This window comes from Pan troglodytes, chromosome 2 (assembly GCF_028858775.2).
Source record: "Pan troglodytes isolate AG18354 chromosome 2, NHGRI_mPanTro3-v2.0_pri, whole genome shotgun sequence".
NCBI classification, from domain to species: Eukaryota; Metazoa; Chordata; class Mammalia; order Primates; family Hominidae; genus Pan; species Pan troglodytes.
In genome coordinates this window covers 129434074-129455818 of record NC_086015.1, presented here as the reverse complement: position 1 = coordinate 129455818, position 21745 = coordinate 129434074, and the positions used below count along the sequence as shown (strand labels likewise).

The following is a 21745-nucleotide window of genomic DNA, read 5'->3' as shown; positions in this document are numbered from 1 at the left end:
GTTTATTCTCTTGAGACTTCTGCAGATCAAAATCATTGTATCTGAAAATAGTAATGTTTTATGTCTTCTCTCTTAATAATTATGTATTCTATTTTGTTTTTATTTTATTGCACTACTAAAAAAATTTACAATAAAAAAGTGACAGCTGATACCTCTATTTATTTCCTGGACTTGATGAGCGTGTTTCTCAGGTTCTGCTGTAAAGCACAATGTGTAAAGTATGTAAAATGGTGTTTGGCATACAGTAAGTGCTACATAGGTGTTAATATTTGCATCACTCTGTAGTTCTGAACTCATCTGCCTAACAAGCACAGCCTGCCCCCACTATCCCTCCTGTGCCCCAGACGTGGGTATAGCTGAAGAGGGCCTTGGTTTGGTTTGATTCCATCATGTATGCACTCAGTGGAGACTCAGTAAGTGTTTATTAACTTAAAATGCATGCCCGAATGAACGAATCAGTCCAATCAGTTCTAGCAGCCCTTACCTGGGACACACTGGCCTCATGGCCAAGGAAAAGAGCTTGCGGAACCAGGTGATGGTTTTTAAAGCTTGGTATGGATAGTCTCCAAAGACAGTCACCATCAATTTCTTTCCTCCCTGTATGTGCTGGATGATTCTTACACCAAGTACTGGAATCTTGCCTTTGTCTTACTAACAAAGTCTGGACTAACCTTAGTGACTTGCTTAACCAATGGATTGTGATGGAAGTAACATTCTAGGACTTCTGAGGCTGGGCTTGTAAGATGCCTGGATCTCTTGATAATGTTCCCTCCTGGAATTTAGCTGTCAGGCTGTGAGAATCCCAAGCCATGTGGAGATGCCATATGTGAGTGCTCCAGTGAAGAGCCCCCACTGAGGCTCCAGGTAACAGTCAGAATCCACTGCTCACTGTGCGACTTGGCCATTTTGGACATCCGGCCCAGCTGAGCCTTCAGGTGGTGTGCAGCCGCAGCCAGGAAGTGACTACGACACATAAGAAACCTAAGAAAGAACTACCGCACCCAGTCCACAGGGCCATTACATCATAATGAACCATTATTTTAAGCCACTCTGTGTTGGGATGGTGTTTTTATTTTGTTTTGTTTTTTTGTTTTCTTTTGTTTTTTGTGAGACAGAGTCTTGCTTACAGGCTGGAGTGCAGTGGCGCGATCTTGGCTCACTGCAAGCTCCACTTCCTGGGTTCACGCCTTCTCCTGCCTCAGCCTCCTGAGTGGCTGGGACTACAGGCGCCCGCCACCATGCCTGGCTAATTTTTTTTGCATTTTTAGTAGAGACGGGGTTTCACCGTGTTAGCCAGGATGGTCTCGATCTACTGACCTCGTGATCTGCCCACCTCGGCCTCCCAAAGTGCTGGGATTACAGTGTGATGGTTTTAAAAGCAGTAACAGATACCCAGAGAGCTTCTGCTTAGAAGGCACACATCACTTCCCTGCTCAGAATCCAGCACTGAACTCCCAATTTATTGGTCAAGAAGTGATGTCCACAGGGCAGAAAAATATGGGCACTCCTCAAAGACGTAGCAAGTATTTAGGGATAATAGTAAGAGAATAAAGTGGCTGGATATAAAATAAACACAGTGATAAGTTGCATTTATATATACTTGCAATAACCTTTTACAAAATAAAGTGAACAAAGATCTATTTTACAATCACAATAAAAATAAAATAGAAACAACATTAGTGCCTTGGATACATCTAGTTCCTAGTACAATCCCCCAGGGAGGCTGTGAGAAGTTTTGTAATGAGCTCATTAGCAGAGATTGTATATTGGGAAATTTCCAGCAAAGTTGCAAATTGGCATACTGCTTCTACCAAATGACTAAAAATGTTCTGTTGAACTGCTAAAACTTTCCTGTGTATGTGCTGAGGTTGTGATAAAATGGCAAAGTAGGATGGCTGGTCTGATTGGACTCCAATTGAAACATTCTCTCAAGTATGTGCTAAAGCAAAAAGCATGAAGTCAGCTGCAAGTGAACAAGTTGTCAGGCTTGTGCCTCAGCTTCCATGAAAGGAGCTGGCAGAGGCAGCCCTGCTGACCTCTGAGCTTTGCACGACCTGGGTGTCCAGCATAGATCTGGGTATGACCTCCAGGAGGAGGCAGGCAGCCTTCAGGGCTGCAAGCTTCTGTTAGAAGCTTAGCAAGTGTCTCTGACCATCACTTCCTCTGGAAATGTATTCTTTAATAAACCATTGCATTCATGAGTGAAATTGAATAAACATCCCAGGATTCTCAATCTTTGGGGAAAAGCTCATTCTAAAGTCACAAATTGTCTCACTAGAGAAAAATGCCACTGTATGCAGTACACACAAATGATTACATACTGCTTCTAATGGTTACTGACTCTGTGAACCTTGTCCCCAAGCCCCAAGTTGAGAAAAGCTTGTATTTTAGAGGTTTGAATGACAAGGGGAGGGAAAGGATAGGGAGATGAGACAATCCCTCCCCAAGATGAACCCTTCCCGCAGGTGTGTCCATCTCCTAGGTGCGCCCACCTCCCAGGTGTACCTTTCTCCCAGGTATACCCTTTCCCCAGGTATACCCACTCCCCAGGTGCACCCACTCCCCAGGTGTACCTTTCCCCTAGGTACACCCTTCCCCTAGGTGTACCTTTTCTAGGTGCACCTTTTCCACAGGTACTCCCTTCCCCCAGGTGCACCCACATCCCAGGAACACCCTTTCTCCAAGTGTACCCACTCCCTAGGTACACCCTCTCCCCAGGTGCACCCACTCCTCAGGTATACCCTTCCACCAGGTGCACCCTCTCCCCAGGTGTACCCTTCCCCCAAGTGCACCATTTCCCCAAGTATACCCACTCCTTAGGTGCACCCTTCCCCCAGATGCACCCTCTCCCTAGATGCACCCACTCCCCAGGTGCACCCCCTCCCCAGGTGTACCCTTCCCCCAGCTGTGCCCTCTCCACAGATGTACCCTCTCCCCAAGTGCACCCACTCCCCAGGTGAACCTTCTCCCAGGTGTACCAACTTGCCAGGTGTACCCTTCCCCCAGGTGCTCCCTCTCCCCAGTTGCACCCTTTCCTGAGGTACACTCACTCCCCAGGTACACCATTCCCCCAGTTGTACTTTTCATCCAGGTGTGCCCTTCCCACCAGATGCTCCTCCCCCTGGTGTGCCCTTCCCCTGGGTGTACTTGACTCACTTTCCTTCAGTAGGTTTCCGCTCAGTTATCACTCTATCGTGAAGCTTCCCTCACCACTCTGTTTAAAATGCAACCTCCCTCAACTCTCCCTCTCCTCTCCCCTACTTTATTTTTCTCCATTTCATATAGCTGATAATTCCCATCTTTATTATGCTTATTGTCTGTTCCCAGTCAGATAAGTCCTATGTGGTGTTTTTTTGAAATTTTGTTCTTTGCTATATCTCAGTGTCTGGGACAGTGTCCAACATATCCTAGGTGCTCAGTACACATTTATCAAGAGAGTGAATGGATTGGACACATCCATCTCCCTTCCCTGACTCTGAACTTCTGGCGCACAGGGACTCTGCCTTTTTCATCCAGGCCAATACATAGCAAGTGCTTGTTTAAATGTTGGTTGAACTCAGTGGCCCACCCATTACAACATAAAGACACCAATACTTTCAGGAAGCTTCAGCGAAAAACCCTTATAGAAAAAACTCTCCCAGGTGTATGCCCTCTGCACCAATTGCAAAGCTCTCGACCTCATTAATAAGCATTTCATTAGAAGGTGACTGATATGGTTTGGATTTGTGTCCCCACCCAAATCTCACCTCAAATTGTAATCCCCAATGTTGGAGGAAAGGCCTGGTGGGGGGTGATTGGATCGTGTGGCCAGATCCCCATTGTTGCTCTTGGTATAGTGAGTTCTCATGATATCTGGTTGTTTAAAAGTGTGTGGCACCTCCCGCCTCTCTCTTCTCTTCCTCCTTCTCTGGCCATGTAAGATGTGCCTGCTTTCCCTTTGCCTTCCACCATGATTGAAAGTTTCCTGAGGCCCTCCCAGCTATGTTTCCTATGGAACCATGAGCCAATTAAAACTTCTTTTCTTATAAGTTACCCAGTCTCAGGTAGTTCTTTATACAATGCGAGAACAGACTAATACAGTGACCTCATTGGGATTTATGCAATCTTATCAGAAATGAAATTTCACAAGTCCACAGTATCAGTGCCATGGGGAACCTAAGAATCCCGGAAGTCAAGGGCAGCTCTTTGCCTGTCCTGAACCCTCAGCACAGGGAATCAGTGCTGTAATTGAACTCACTGGAGTAACCCTATAAATGGAGAGATGGCCGCGTGTGAGTCTAAGCAGAACTGGACTTGGCAGGGAGGACCCAGGCAGCCCAGGGACACGGTGCCCATGTTCCTGTTTCCTGTAGAACTTTGCAAGCATGATACCCATCTCTAGTATGAGCCATCAGGGCCCCAGCATGGACCTGAAATCAGAGCCTGCAACCCCCGTGTCTCCCTCCTTCTCTTTCTCAGCCTACATCCCTGCTTCCTTAGCCATCAGGCCCTGCTAGGGAGGCTGTCCCAGCCCTACCTGGCCTGACCTTTGGGGCCTGAGAGGATAAGTCCAGCCTAGGTGTGTGTGTGGGGGAGTGGGGTAGACAACAGCCAACTGCCTTAGGAGCAGGTTCCCTACACACAGACCCCTGCTCCCTGAATGTGGCAGAGGGATATCCAAGGACGTGTATGTGTTTGCCTGTTCATTAGCTCACTAAGCCCTGCCTTCTGCAGACACCCTGGTGGTGCTGGGTGTACAAGGATGAGACAATAGACCTCCCCTTCTGCACCTGAAGTGGGCCTGCTGCACACATCCAACAAGAGTGGAAATACCAAACACATTAATAAGTGTTTCCAAATAATACGCTTGCACAGCTATTGCCCAATGAGTAATTTCTGATATGCTCTGCGGAGTGTTTGTCAGGACAGATGAAGATTTATTCCTTGTGCCAGCCCCCTTCTCTGCATTTTCCCTTTCTCCCCAACCCTCCAATCTCCCAGTACGGATGTAGTAAAATATTGATAAATTTTACAATCTATTATACATTAGTAGTCTATTAAGACTATGTACCACACTGCAAACGCAATAGTAGTATATGGTGGGTTTTTTTCCTAGTCCAACTTTTTGTTTTGCTTAGAGTTAGTGATGACCTCATTTTAAAATTTGCTTGATTTTGGTGCACTGATCTTTATTTATTTTTTCAAAATGCTGCATTAGACCTGTCAAGTACATGGCCATATCCTTTATAAGGTGCCTCATCTTGCAGACTCTGTCAACCCCACTGTGCCCCAGCACCTCTGCCCTGCTGCACAGGGCCTCTGGCTGCCCAGCCTGCAGGCATCCTGAGACTGACTGTAGCCCGTGTCCTGTACCAGTACCCACCCCCATGGCTCCTGTATCCAGATCTTGCTGTTCCTTTGTTTTTTCTTTTTTTTTTTTTTTTCTGGATTGCGTGCTCCAGTGGCTTCTAAAAAAGAGTTTTGAGGAAGGGGGCATATTTTCAGTACTTCTTTGAATTAACAAGTGCTCCTGTTTCATTGTCTCATGTTTCATTGGGAATAAAATATTTAAAAGTGGGTTCCTGTCTTCCTTTCAAGTGCAGCACCTCCTTTTTCCAAGATGCTGTTGTTATTTGCATCCTAGTTTCCTTGTCCAAGAGCTGTGTGGATGTGGTTGTCAGCATCTCTCCTTTCCTTTTCTCGTGAATGTCTGCTTCGCAACTCATCCTTAGTGGGCATGAGGCCAGTCTTTGCCATCTGGGTGTCCTGGCCCTTCAAGTCTGAAATGGAACTGGCTGAACTTCCCACCTGCTGTGGTGGAGTCCGGGGCCGTAGCTAAGAAGGCACAACACTGTGATTGTCTGAGAATGTCTGCGATTGTCTGTGATTGAACGCTGTGATTGTCTGAGAGTGTCTCAGTTCAGTGGTCAGTCTATTCCCTACATGTCTAATAAATGAAAAAAGTTTCATACAGTAACTGGAAGTCAACTAGAATATATGCGACTTCACTTATTGTTCAATGTTGGGTTGATTCATGGGTGGATTTTCTAAACCTTTCATCTTTTATGGGTTGATTTTCTAAACCTTTTATCTTTTATGTTATTTTCCATTTATTCATCATTTTAATCTAATTTTTGGAAGGTGTTTCTAACTTTATATTTCAAACCTATTGAATGTCATTATTTCACTTATCTAATTATCTTCTTAGAATCTTTCTTGTTTTCAAATTATTTTTTTATTGAGACCAAAGAAGCTACATCAAATGTTATAAGCCTAAATTTGAACTGAAAGTTTCAATATCAATTTCATTTTGTTTTTGTTTTTAGAGACAGAATCTCACTCTGTCACCCAGGTTCAAACTCCTGGGCTCAAGCCGTACTCTTGCTTCAGCCTCCTAAGCAGCTAGGACTACAGCTGCATGCTGCCATGCCTGGCTAATATATTTTTTAAAAAATCTGTAGAGACTGTTTTGCCCAGGCTGGTCTTGAACCCCTGGCTTCAAGTGATTCTCCCACCTTGGCCTCCCAAAGTGTTAGGATTACAGGCGTGATGCTTGAATAGTAACAAGAGTTTTTGCAGGATAGTAACAGGCCTTCAGTTCTGTACACAAACAACAGTAATAGCAATTGCCTCAGAGAAGTCCAAAGAGGGTGAGTGGGTTGTTAACTTTTTCTCTATTCATTTTTGGATTGTTTCGTGTTTTATACCAAGCACATATTCATTTTGTAGTTAATTTTAACCTTATAATAATTTCTGTTTACAGATCTTACATGTTGTGTTTAATGGGTTTTGGCAGTTTCACAACCTGCACAGCCACCATCTCGAACAAGCTAGAGGACATTTCATTGCACCAAGAAATCTCCTGGGGTTGCTTTCCGGTCAACCCCACCCTCACCCAGTGACTGTGCTGACTTTTATTACCATACATTAGTTTTATCTGATCTCAAACATCCCGTAGAAAAGTCACACAGCATGTACTATTTTTGAGTCTGGCTTCTGTCACTTAACATAATATTGCTGCATGTATTCCTTCCTTTTTATTAATAAATAATACTCTACTGTATAAAAGTATTAATTTTTTTATTCATTCTCCTATTGGTGGGCATTTGACTTGTGTTCAGGTCTTGACTATGGTGAATAGGCTGCTGTGAACATTCTACAAGTCTGTGTGGATGTATATCTTCATTTCTCTTGGGTAAAATACACAGAAGTGGAATGGCTGGGTCAAAGAGTGCATAGTTAATTTTTAATAACATAATTTGAAAAATAAAGCAAAAAGCTACAGCAATTACAAAAGGTGGTGGCCAGCCCAGGAATAAGCAAACACCAACTGCAGAGAATGGAGAATATAAGAATGTGTGTGCTTCCCATCTTCAGCCTCAAGCGGGCCCTCATGGCCACAGCCACCTCAGGAACCCTCCTTAGAACTCTTCAGTAACATTTGTAGGGACCATTGATTTGGATCAGGCTCCTCTCCTGCATCCAGCAGACCAAGCCAATATGGAGTCACTCATGCTAAATGTCACTAATTTCCTTAAGAGTATACTAAGGCAACAAATAGCTGAGTTTGGTTAGTTAAGGCTTGAGCTTTATGTCATAGTAGGCAGTCAGCCGACCCAGTGAGATAAAACACTGAGCTGTAGCCAACTTAGTTGTTCTTTTTGCTCCATGTTGGTTTTCTGTTCATAAATGCTGTCTGACCATGTGGCAGGCAGGAGTTCTCTGAACTTGTTCTAGTTCTAAGGGCTGCCCAGCTTGCAAGTTTTTTTCCCCTTAAATAAACCTGATAAATTTAAGCTTGCCTGAGGTTTTCCCTTTTCAACAGATCAGTGAATGTGAAGAAACTCAGAGGAGCATAGTGACCCCCAGGAGCAGGGGGTGGCAAAGCAAAGGCACCCACCAGGCCCATTGTGCCCACTGATCCCCTGGAACTGGGGATGGTGGATTGAGCCCTCTCGGATTCTGAGCTCCACTCATTCGGATTCTGAGCTCTCTGAGCTTCTTTGAGAAATTTGATCCAGACTGGGTTCAGAAATCTTTAAACTGGACTGGATCCTATAGAGGTTTCAGATGTCTGGCTGGGTCAAGAAGAAACTGAACTGGGTGTGGTAGGTAGGGTTCCTAGGAGATAGGGAATCATGGGTTCACTGGGATCCAAGGAGCTTAGAACTCCCCCATCTGGGACTGTAGTCAATTTCTTGTATATGAACTATGGACCCAGAATCAGGGCTTTTCTGGAGAAATGGGTGAACCTTACCAAAAATAATTTAGAGTTACAGCAGCCACAGTGGGGAAGTTTGTTTGCTTGTTTGATGAGACAGAGTTTTACTCCTTTTACCCAGACTGGAGTGCAATGGTGCGATCTCAGCTCACTGCAACCTCTGCCTCCTGGGCTCAAGGGATTATTCTGTCTTAGCCTCCCAAGTAGCTGAGATTACAGGTGCACACCACCCCCCGCCCCCAGCTAATTTTTGTATTTTTTGTAGAGATGGGGTTTCACCCTGTTGCCCAGGCTTGTCTTGAACTCCTGGTCTCAAGTGATCCATCCCCCTCAGCCTCCCAAAGTGCTTGGATTACAAGGATGAGCCACCGTGCCCGGCTGAGAAGTTTTAATTTAAATAAAATTGTTTATTTTCAGGGAAAAATTAGAAATACAAACAGAAAAAACCCACAAGAACAACGGAATGCATTTTTAGTTGGTATGCAGAAACATGTAAAAGATTAAACAAAGAGTGTCTGACTTAAAGGTTTCTTCCCAGGAGACAAATAAAAAGCTTAATCAGCAAACTGAGGACCAGAGGAAGGAGGACTGCCGCTCATTGAATTAACTCTGACTGCTCCTTGCTGTCTTTGCCATTACTTCAATACCCTGAGTCCACTGATTGTTTTGCTCAAGTACCTTTCCATCTTGAGGAAAATGAAAAGGAGAGGTTGGACAACTGTCTTACAAAGTGAGACCCTCTGAACACCTAGGCCTGCCTGCTGTAACCACTTTTACTCCATGCTCTGAAGCTGAACTTAGAGCCTTCATAAGATACTTTCCTGATGCAAGAGAAAATCCTCAAGTGTTTACCTAGGAATTTAGAATCCCCATAGGAGCTTATGATCCAGGAACTTCTGACTATCAATTTATTCACTTGATTTTGGGACCTGGTAAAGCTCAAAGGTGTATGAAAGCAGCAGAATAGAGAGAACCCGAGGGGATATTAAAGACCTTAAAAAACCTTCTTGCTACAACAAGCTGGAAGAACACTGAAAACCTTTTAAATTCAGTTCCTAAGTCTTCTCCACAAAAAAAGGATCCATCTGTCAGACAGTCTTGCAGGTGAAAAAAGGACAGACCCATTTCATATTGCAGAGCTGGTTCAGAAACACTATTTGTGAAACATTCTGCACTCAAAAGACAGCAAGGAGAATTTCCTGTAGGGACTAAAATGGCATTAACTGCTCTATTTATAAACAAACATTGTCCCGAATTTAGCAGTTGCATTAAGAAGCATGAACTTGGATGGGGAATGACAGACATGGTTGAATTCGTGGCTTTAGCTGAGCATTTTCAAAGGACTCCAGAATAAGGAAAAGCACAAAAAGCTAATAAGCTTATGTCTTTTCAATTGCAACAATTACAGGGGCCAAAGCCAAAGGGACCATCTTCTCCTTGTTTTAAACCACAGCCTAAAGAACCTAGAGTAAGAAACCCTTCACCCCAGGATGTCTGCCTACATTGCAAACAGCCAGGTCCCTGGGAGAGAGGCTGCCTAGTCATCCAAGTCTACCAAGGAGCCTCCTCCTTTCAGCGGGGATGGTCTGCCCACTAGAGGGAGCCCATGAGATCACAATCAGCCTGGCTGCAGGAGGGACCCTCCAGCTAGCTGTTGCCTGTGATGCCTTTTGATAAATAATGAGAAACAGAGGCTAAGACAAGCAGGGAACGTGTACCATGCTGGTGAATATTGGGGCTACTTTACCTTTCACAAACCCCACTGTAATAAGCTGTTAAAGCAAACTAAATATGGCTTGAGAAGGACTCTGTACTTCTCTGTTTGAGTCCTTGTGGATGCACTGCAACCTAACTTAATAGGCGGACAAGATTCAAAATCTAACTTAGGAGTATGCACCTGTAACAATCGCTGAGTCCTGGCCAATCCCAGCAGCCATACTTCAACCACCCATACACCACTCAGTGTTCAAACTGTGTTCAAATAAGGCAAACGCCGAGCTGTAACCAATCCAGCTGTTCTGTACCTCACTTCTGATTTCTGCAAGTCACTTCCTTTTTTTTTTTTTGTCTATAAATTTGTTCTGTCCACGAGGCAACCCTGGAGTCTCTCTGAATCTGCTGTGATTCTGAGGGCTGCCCAATTTGTGAAGCGTTCATTGCTCAATTAAACTTTTTAAAATTTAATTTGGCTGAAGTTTTTCTTTTAACATGGTGTCAGAAGCGGGATCCAAAGTACAGCTTCTAGCGACCCCCAGGAGTACTGAGTGAACAAGCAAGGTAACTGCAGGACCTATTTGTGTCCATTGATCTCTCAGAATGGCTGGGGATCATGGGTAAATTCTCTCTCGGATTTCGGAGCTCCATGGATTTGTGTTTTGAGCTCTCAGTTTCTTTGAGCAAATTTCTGATCCAAGCTGGGTTTGGAAGTCATGACAGAAACTGGACTGGGTCCAGGAATGGATTTGATCTGGGAGTTAACTGGCTTGGATCCAGTTAGAGGACTCTTACATCTGACTGGGTCAGAAAGGAACTGGTCATAAATGGTAATATTGCAGGGGGTGTAAAATTTGGCTTTTAAAAATTTGCAGGGATTTTTGTATTCTACTCTTTTGTTTCATTTTTCTTGTGCGTTTAGGTGGGAAAAAAAATTCATTGGCTAAGTTAATTTAGGAAACCTGATAGTAAAGCCAATGTTTTAGGTAAAAATGGGATCCTTAATTTCTGGAAAACCAAGTTCCTTCTGGCTTATACATTAGGCCCGGGAGGCAGCAAAGTCTTACAGAAACAGCGAAATGTTACTAAAGATAACTTACAGTGGTACATTCCAAATAAACAACAAATACACTAGAGTGCATTAATTTTTTTTTCTTTTGTGTTGCAGCAGTTCCCTGAAACAAACAAACAAACAAAAACTGGATTAGGTCTCCATCTTGTTTTATGTCCTTGGTAGCTTGAACTTGTAACTTCGTGGTGGTACTTTCTCTTGGTCTCTGCCTTCCAGGGGACAGGAATTTTAGGGTTCATGTCACAGCAAACTCTAAAAATTATCTTGAGTAGTTGAAAGGCTTTGCAAGCTCAAAATTAACTACTCTAGACTCCTTCTGGGAAGGGCAATGGAGACTGCCCAGTATTGTAGCTCAGTAGCTAAGGTTTTGTCCTTTCACATTGGTGGCCTGGGTTTGATTCCAAGCTTAGAGAATGAGTACTTTCTAGTTAACACCTGTGTGACTTTTACCACTTCCTGATTTTCTTCCCGTCCATGAACAACCTCTAGCTTCCCTTCTTAAATCTTCCTTTCTCTGAGCTACCTTTAAAAATTCCAGGTTTTGTAAAAACTGCTTACCACCTCTTTGAAAATACCTAGCACACTTGTGGTTAAGTCATATCCTTAGTTGAGCTTTGTTGGTTTCATCTGTAAGGTTACCATTGGTAAAGTTCAGAAGCCAAAAATATTGGCCATTTGGCCTGGCTAAAGTCAGGTAATAAGAAATTTAAAAGGAGTTTTTAGAAAGAGCACTATGGTTAAAATTCAGCTTAATTAAAAGCAGATATTCAAGCTCTAACAGCCTTGGGCTCTTTGGGAAAAATAAGAGGTGCCAGAGACCCCATTTTGGAAAAAAAAAAAACCTGTTTTCTTCATGGAACCCCAGGCATTGGAAATGGATAGATCCCTCTCAAAATCTAAGGCTCTGTTCTTTATACCAGATCAAATGGTATAAAAATGAGACCCTTAATTTTTGAAGGTTGGTTTTGCCTTCCAGCTGTGACTGCTTATTATATTAGGCCCTAGAAACTGCATGCTTTCCTGGCCCTGTCCTTCCAAGGACTCCACCCTAAACCCAGTAATCCAATTAAGAGACATAGAAACTACTGGGTCTTCTTTTTTTTATTTTTTTATTATACTTTAAGTTCTAGGGTACATGTGCACAATGTGCAGGTTTGTTACATATGTATACATGTGCCATGTTGGTGTGCTGCACCCATTAACTTGTCATTTACATTAGGTATATCTCCTAATGCTTTCCCTCTCCTCTTCCCCGGCCCCACGACAGGCCCCGGTGTGTGATGTTCCGCTTCCTGTGTCCAAGTGTTCTCATTGTTCGGTTCCCACCTATGAGTGAGAACATGCGGTGTTTGGTTTTTTGTCCTTGCGATAGTTTGCTGAGAATGATGGTTTCCAGCTTCATCCATGTCCCTACAAAGGACATGAACTCATCCTTCTTTATGGCTGCATAGTATTCCATGGTGTATATGTGCCTCATTTTCTTAATTCAGTCTATCATTGATGGACATTTAGGTTGGTTCCAAGTCTTTGCTATTGTGAATAGTGCCACAATAAATATACGTGTGCATGTGCCTTTATAGCAGCATGATTTATAATCCTTTGGGTATATACCCAGTAATGGGATGGCTGGGTAAAATGGTATTTCTAGTTCTAGATCCTTGAGGAATTGCCACACTGTCTTCCACAATGGTTGAACTAGTTTACAGTCCCACCAACAGTGTAAAAGTGTTCCTATTTCTCCACATCCTCTCCAGCACCTGTTGAGAAACTACTGGGTCTTCTTTTGTTCTGCCTGTTTAGTTATATATGTGTTGAGTGTGTAATGTTTATATAAGAGAGCTCTAATTAATTGGCCTAAAGAAAAATATGTGCTTAAATCAAATATTTTGTCAGGAAAGTAAAAACTGTAATGTCTTAGTTTATATAACTTTAGTAATCTTTGGGAAATAAAAACAGCTTTAAAGATTATTGGTAAAATAAAGATATTTGGTCTAATATAGACAGGTCAGATATTAGATTTGCTAAATGCTTTAAGGTTATAAACTGCTTTGACTTTTGAAAATTGTTCAACTTACCTACTTTGGAGACATTAGATTCTAGATAAGGCCTGGGGACATGTGGAATTAGCCATGCATCTTGGCTATGCAAAGAAGGTTATACAGAAAAGAGATTTTATATAGCAAAGGGTCTCGTATGGTAAATTTTTGTCCTAAAATAAAATAACTAGTTGTTTAAAAAGAGGGATGTTTAGGACAAGTCAGAAAGTCCAAGCATGTTGTAGATGGTGTGTGTATATTGTGAAAGGATTCATGAAAAGAAATTTATGCACCAAAAGTAAAAGTTGCTAAGAGTTACCATTGTAACATATAATTAAAACTACTAAAAAATAGTTTTACATGCAAGGTGTGTGAGGAGAGTGAAATGTGTTTTTGGTAAAAGATTATAAGAAGGGATGGAAATGTAAATTTTTGCCTAGTTTAGAGGGCTAAAGGATTGTTTCAAATTAGATAAGAAGAAGCTAAGGGTCTGAACAAGTTGTGGAAGGTTTCTAAAAATTAATCTGGTAAAAATATTCTGTGTTTGAACATATTGACTAAATTTAAAGGGGTATTATTCAGTTTTTCCATAAATTGAACATTGAAATAAAAGCACAAATGGTTTTCTTAAAGCACTTATCTGCTCTTTTACAAAAATTGTAGAGGGTGATAAAAGGTTTATAAGAATCTCACCTCATGGTTAAACTGATTAAGCATAATACCAAGTGTTTTAAACCTTTAACATATTTGATAGGCTTTCCAAAATCAAATTTCAGCTTCAAAATAGTCTTTTCTGACCTTAACTTTGGGATGCTACAGAGAGCTGCTGAAGCATCCAAAAGAGAGGTAAAAAGGATTATTTGATATGTTATTACATAGGAAGCCTTGTCAAAGAAATAAAGTTTAACCTTCTTCAGATTACATTTAGTGAATGATATTAATGTATATTCTAAAATTGTATGGGATTTCTAAAATTCTAATATGTCTGAGTATATGCTATCAATCATAATTATGGTTATTATGTTAAGTTACTGTAGACCACAGAAATAACCAAATTACTATTTATATTGTGCCTTTGACTATTAGTATTTAAAGTCATTTCCACAGTTAATTGCTTAATGCTGATGCAGTTTTTGAAAACTTCACAAGCACGTAAAATCCTAGAATATGGTGTCTTTTAGGAGACTCATGAAAGGATGAAATGGACCCTAAAAAGGACTCTGGAGTGCAGGTTTCTAATAACTTTAGAATCATTTGAATTGGGTAAGAATTCCTGGAACTTTAATGAAAAGACTGACTAGGTTATAAAATTGCTAACCTAAGTAGAACAAAAATTAATTAAATATCAAGAAAATACTTTGTCAGATTTTCACAGTAAATCAGCCAATACTGAAATTTTTTAGTTATACAATTTGAATGAAATGCATGGTCTACTTCAAATTGCCTATTATGACCCATCAGTTATCAGTGCTATGCACCTAATTTGGAAAAACAACTGGTATTCAAGAGAATATAACTCTGATGTTAATTAAGCATGGACTCATGGAGAACCAGAATGGCTGCCTTGTCCTTCCTGAGCCCAGCCGAAAGAAACATGGGACCCTGAGGACACTGTAAGCTTTGAATGACATGCTGAGACCAGAAACCCAAAATGATGGTAACTGAAAGTGGTGCTATGGCCCTAAGTTTTGGTTACACTCTCACTTAAGTGAGAACCCAGCAAAAAGGGGGATTTTTTTAAAAAAACAAAATTATAGGAGGCCATTGTTTTGGACTGAGCTCATGCACTAGACTCCAACAGACCAAACCAAACAAAAATGGAGTTGCTTATACTAAATGTGACATAATTGAGCTAAGACTTTAAGGAAGGACACAGATCCTAGACTAGAACAGACTAGGTCTGTTTTTCTCTTATAAACAGGATGTTCCAGCATTAAGGAGGTACCCTCCCCTCAATCCTTGTTCCTACCTTTGCAAAACCCACTGTTCTACTATTTCTCAGTGGGTTTTCAGACAAAATAAGTACATTTACAATGGTGATAGTGACATCAATGACTAAAGTTTTGGTCAATCTCTCAAAACTGAGAAAATGACCAAAAGGGGGAATTATTAAAGCAAACTAAATATGGCCTGAGAAGGGCTCCATACTTCTATATTCGAGTCTTGTGGATGAACTGTAACCTAACTTAGTAGGTAGACAAGATTGAAAACCTAACTTAGGAGTATGCATTTGTAACAGTCGCTGAGTCCTGGCCAATCCCAGCAGCCATACTTCAACCACTCACACACTGCTGAGCATTCAAATTGTGTTCAAATAAGGCAAACTCCAACCTGTAGCCAGTTCAGCTGTTCTGTACCTCACCTCCGATTCCTGTATGTCACTTCCCTTTTTTGTCTATAAATTTGTTCTGACCCTGAGGCATCTCTGCAGTCTTTCCAAATCTGCTGTGATTCTGGGGGCTGCCCGATTCACGAATCATTCATCACTCAATTAAACTCCTTTAAATTTAATTCAGCTGAAGTTTTTCTTTTAACAAGCTGACAAATCCCTGAAAGTGGAAAGGTCATTTCTGTGGTGGGGGTTTTGAATCAGACACAATAGTACCCATGTCGGAACCTGTCCAGTTGATGCTGGGGCCATTTTCAGAAAAGTGAATCTTCTTCCTATGTGACACTGTTCTAGTAACTCACTAGGGCAAGACTTATCTGCTAAGCTAAAGAGGCATATGAAGTTTCCTGCAGAGCAGGAGTTAATGTTAGAATTTCCTGACCTCCTGAACGAGATCTGTTGTGCTCTCCACAGGCAGAAACTGACAAGATCAAAACTCAGGCCTGCAATATCTTTGATCTCTCTAAAATACCTGAATGTTTATAGGCTTCTTCCTCTACTGATATAGGAAGGGTTAAAAGTATGGTACCTATAAAAGTCTAAATCGATCATTCTAAACCTTTATGTAAATTATCCTAATATTTACTGAGGCCTGGGCAATTCAAGGACTCTCATCAATTGCAGAAGATTTAATTAAACAAGGACTTATTCTGTGTATCAGTCCTTGTAATATTCCAATCTTACCAGTTAAAAAAAATCAAGGGACAAGGATGCACAAGGAGGGAGATTTGTTCAAGATTTATGAGCACTTAATAAAATCGTGATACCAAGGTTTCCTGTGGTACCAAACTCTAACACTTGATTGTCCAATGTGCCCATTGATTCAGAATGGCTCACAGTCATAAGCCCCTGTCCAGCTTTCTTTAGCATTCTAGCTGAGAAAGAGAGTCAGTATTTGTTCGCTTTTTACTTAGAAAAATCAAAGTATACCTGGACTGTAATGCCACAGAGGTTTCCTGAAGCTCCTCCTTATTTTTCCCAGGCATTACACCAGGACTTGACAACCTTGCAATTTCCTTGAAATTCTCCCCTCATTTGGCGTGTAGATTATCTCTTGCTTTGCTCTCCCACTAAAGTGTGGTCTGAAATGGACTTACTTCACCTCTTACAGCAACTTGCACATAAAGGTCACAAAGTTTTGATGGAAAGCCTTCAGTTTTCAAGGAGAAAGTTTCACTCTAAGGCATGACCTGACTGTGGAAAGGGTTTCCAAAAGAATAAAAACCACTCAAGGTTTTCCCTGGCCTACAGCTAAAAGACAGTGAAGAGGTTTTCTGAGACTTGCAGGATACTGCAGATCCTGGGTTCCAAGCTTTTCCTTAACCATCTCACCATTGTATGAGCTCACTAAGAATGCAGCACCAGAACCTGCACCATGGGAGGGCAGTCAGGAGTAGGCTTCTCACTGGCAGAAACCGGCCTTACCGCAGCCCCAACCTTAGGACTTCCAAATTGCACTAAACTTTTCACCTTGTTCATTCATGAACATGGCAATCAGGCATGAGGGAAAACAATAGGCCCATTGCACATTACAGCTGGCAGTCAGCCCCCGCAGCTGAGGCATATCCTCACCACTAAAAGCAGTAGCCACAGCTGCCATATCAGTAGAGTTTTAACCTGAGTTAGTCTTAGGGAATGAACTTTTATTCAAGTCCCACATGTTGTGGAAAATTTATTAAATTCCAGTCAAATTCAGCATTTTTCAGCAAGTAGATTGTCATCTAATGAAATCCTTTTGCCTCCCAATCTCCATCTAAGATGTTGCACTCTGCTACCTCTGGCTGATTACAGTGTGAGTGTGGTATCTCAATCAGTGGTCTAGCATGCTGCTTTATGAAGCACTCCATTAGCTAATCCCAAGGCGACATTTGTTTGTTGATGAGTCTTGTGCTGAAAACTCAGAAGAAAAATGTCAGGTGGGGTATGCTGTTACCACTCAAAATGAATTAATAGGAAAGGAAACTCTTCCCCAATTTAAATCAGCCTAACCTGCAGAGCTTTTTGCTTTTACCTGAGATTGTCACGTAGTTAAAATAAATCAGTAGATATTTTTAGATAGCAGATATACTTTAGAAGTACTTCATAATTTCAGCATGTTATGGAAACAAAGGGGGCTTCTCACTTCCAGTGGGATCCCCATCAAAAATGAACTCCAAGTAAATGAACTCCTTTCTGCCATCCCGTTACCATCACAAACTGCCATTATTAAAATCAAAACACCTACTTATAAAACTGCACCTGAGTATCAAGGGAATGCCCTGGCAGATGTTCATGCTAAGTCAGCCAGTACTAAAATTTTTAGGATGTGTAATTTCAATAAACTCCATAAGATTGATCAAAGTCAGCTCCTCTATGATGACTTACTTAATAAACAGTGCAGTGCACCAATTTGGAAAAACAAAATTGGTATCTGAAAACACGTAAATTCAGCGTGAAGTGTGGACCTATGGAGGCCCTGGATAGCCACTTGGTCCTCTCTGAGTCCTTGAAGCTTCCATTGTTAAGGGCTCTGCACTCCATAGCTCATTACGGTGATCCAAATTACGAAAAATATTGGTGGGGTGATTGTTCTAAAATTGCTAAAAGAGTTGATAGCCAATGTTTGATGTGTCAAACCCATAATCCTGGGAAGACAATGAAAGCTTCAGGTGGTGTATTTATTTCTACCACATGATGAACCATTTGAATATTTACAGATGAACTTCATTCAACTTCCACCCTTGATGGGATATCAGCATGTTACTGTAATAGTTTGCATGTTCTCTGGTCAGATAGAAGCTTTCCCATGTAAGAAAGCTGATGCTAGGATAGTTGCTAATATGTTATTAGAAATGTGTTTCCTTTCTGGGGCGCCCCTGGAGAAGAATCTCCTGCAACAGAGGAATCTATGTTACTGGACAAACTCTAAAGCAGTTAAACAAGGTATTGCAAACACAATGACACTATCATTGTCCCCATCACCCTCAATCTTCTAGAAAAGTTGAAAGAACAAATGGCATTTTAAGAAACTGAAATAGACAACTGAATCAATTGGATTGCCTTGGCCAAAGGCACTACCATTGGCTTTGTGGGGAATCAGATTCACTCCCAGTGGAAAACATAGACTGAACCTTTATGTAGTAGTTATTGGAGGCCTGTGCCCTTAAAAATAGAACTCATGTATCTCCCACTCTCCTCAATTCTGATATAACTAAATACTGTAAGGCTTTCATGTATTATGCCAAAGTATATTCTCACCAGATAAAAGAAACTTTCCATGATCCACCAGCTGAGAACAATCAAGTCCCTCACAGTTTAGAACCTGAAGACAAGGTCTTCTGGAAAAGACGTCAAAGAAAGATTGCCCTGGAACCCTGTGGGTAGGCACCACAGCAAGTTCTTCTCACTACCCACACTGCAGCCAAGCTTTGGGGCCTTGAACTTTGGCTGGGTCCACAACTCACAACTCAAACGGCCTCTCAAGTTTCCTGGAACTGCACACCTGTTGTAGACTTTAAGGTAAAGCTGGCCATGGGGAAATTTTCCTGGAAGCAGATGACATGTTAGATATGAACAGTTTTCCCAATACGTGGGAACTAAACTCTTCTCTTAATGAGACGCTTTCCGTGTTGAGCTTTCCTTGTTTATGCCTACTTTTTTACTTGGAAGGATACTTCTGTAGTTAGAAATTCACCATAAATACAAAATGTTGGATTTTTTTTCTGCTAATCCAGAACTTTACATGATCTAAGGGATCCATTAGTTCACTTAGTGATTAACTTTAGAAACATCCCTAATGCAACTGCCTATTTAAATTGTATTCGTGGTCCCTTTTATAGAGCTGTACTTCTGGCCCACAAAACTCCTGCTTTGATTTGGCCCAGTCATGGAATGCGAGATGGCTTATCAGCTGAGCAAGGAGGAGTCGGTGCTGTTGCTTTTTGTTGCATATGAATAAATACGTCAGGTACTGTAGAGACTCAGTCACAAAAAAACAACAAACAGGCTATTTGGTTAAAATGGGTGCACTCTTCATTTGGTGTATTGTTTGATCTATTCGACTGTAGTTGATTTGTTTCATGGGGACCCTGGGTAAGGGGCATACTTTAAACTCTTGGTATCATGCTCCCAATAGTCATAATAGTAGTCTTCCTGGTGCATTGTATTCTTTCAAAAATTTTTAAATGTTTGCATGCAGCTATCTCTTAAACATTAAATGGTATCTTTTTATTGGAATGACAAAATTCCTCAAAAGTATGATCATGAGGACTATGAATAAATGACACGTTGAGGCTGAATATCTAAAATGACAGTAAGTGGGAGGAGTGCTGATGCCCTAAGTTTTATTCACATTCTTACTTAGGTGAGATCCTGACCAAAAGGAAGGGGTTGTTAAATTAAATTTGCAGGAGGCTACTGATTTGGAGAAAGCTCCTTTACTGGGCCCAACAGACCAAGCCAATATGGAGTAATTCATGCTAAATGTAACTAACTTAGGAGCACAGTGGTCTCTCGGTATCTGCAAGGCATTGGTTCCAGAACCACCTGCGGATACCAAAACCCGTGCATACTGAAGTCCCACAATTGCCTCTGTGAAACCCATGAATACGAAAAGTTGGCCCTTTGCATACACAGGTTTCACATTCCACAAATGCTGTATTTTTGATTTGTATTTGGTTGTAGATGCAGAAACCGCCAATATGGAGGGCCGACTGTATTTATTTTAAAAATCCTGCAAACATGGACCCGCACAGGTCCAACCTCCGTTGTCCAAGGATCAAATGTATACTCATGTCACAAATATCTGACTTTCAGTTAGTAACAGGCAGCCGGCTGCTTCAAGTGAGATACAATGCTGAGCTGCAACCAATTAAGTTGTTCTTTTTGCCTCACTTCCACTTTCTGTCCATAAATGCAGCCTGACCGTGTAGCAGCCAGGAGCTCTTTGAACCTGTTCTGGTTCTGAGGGCTGCCCAATTCACAAATCTTTTTTTTTTTTTTTCTCAAATAAACTCTGACAAGTTTAAACTTGCTTAAGGTTTTTTCTTTTTGACAGAGCCGTTGTCACCCGAACCTCTCGTTCAGACTCCTCACCTCCACCTTCTGTTCTGGGTCTGCTCTTTTAGTCTCCGGTTCAACTGCTCCAGCACGACCCTCTCATTGGTCTTAAAGGGCCCTGGATAGTTTCCCTCAATTCACCAGCATTTTCCTCGTCCAGGTCAGAATCTGCAGTCCAAGACTGCCCTTTGATTTTCACTGAAACCATCTGGGTCAGTCTTGGGTAAACTCAGAGATGGGTTTCCTTTTCCTCCGTGCCTGCTTCTTGAGTAGTCTGATGCTTCTGGGGTCTCAAACGCGCAGTTTGGCCCCACTGTAAACTGAGGTGTGCCTTCAATATGGCCCAGGGTCCTTCCACCGCTCTCCCATTCCCCAATCCCACAAGGACTGCTCGAGGTTCCCTCTCCTGCATCCCACCTCAGGAGATGACCTTACCCCACTCTTTAGAGAGAGAAGGAAAGCCACGAGCGGGGATCTTGTACCAACATGAACCATGGGTAAAGAAACCCCACCGTCCATCTAGCTACCCACCCATCCATCCTCCCACCCTCCCTTCCTTCCTTCCTTCCTTCTGGTTATGATGCTGTTCAAGCCACCTCGGAATCTGCTTTTGGACATCTTCCCTTCCCCCCGTTTTTAGGAAACAAAGACACTACTGATTCTCCCCTTTCTTTCTTGTACATTCAACTTTTCCTTCTCAGCTGAGTCTTTCTCAATAGCTTTTTACACTCTTAAGTCTCTCTCATTAGAGCCTTTCCCCGTTCCCACCATGACCTTCTCTTGTTACCTTCCCCTTCCCAGCCAAACACTTCGCAGTGTGTGCTCCAGGAATGGCAGCAGCCTCTCCTCGATCCCCGCTCCCCCTGAACAGCCCTGGGTGCCCGTTCCTGGATGGTTCCAACTTCAGAGCTCCACAGTGACTTTGCCCTCCCAGCGTCCGTGCAGCTTCAGGTGGTGGCGGCTGGTGCTACTGCTGATCTCCAGCTGCCTCACCACTTCTTTTTGCCCTGCAGCATTTCCAGCACTTTTGCAGCTACTTCACATGGAGCTCCCTCCACTGAGCAACATGAGGTGGGCTCTCCGCTGACTGGACAGTGCCACTCATCTGCGGATCCCTCTGGTCCACTCCCCACCCTTCACGGGGCCTGGTGCTTGGAGTCTGACCTGGGAGGGCTGCAGCCCCAGGCCTCTCTACCTCTGACTTGCAGAGACTTAGCCATTGGAGGGTCCTGGAAGGACATGAGGTGAGGGAAGGAGCCGGGTCTTCCCTGCTCCCTGTTATGATCACAGTTGCCGCG

General features: G+C 42.3%; 1 long non-coding RNA gene across 1 annotated transcript in view; it reads right to left on the bottom strand.

The window, feature by feature from the left end:
* The window catches only part of LOC107970749 (uncharacterized), a 30515-nt gene that overhangs the window by 1951 nt on the left and 6819 nt on the right, over positions 1 to 21745 (bottom strand). The window lies entirely within an intron of this gene.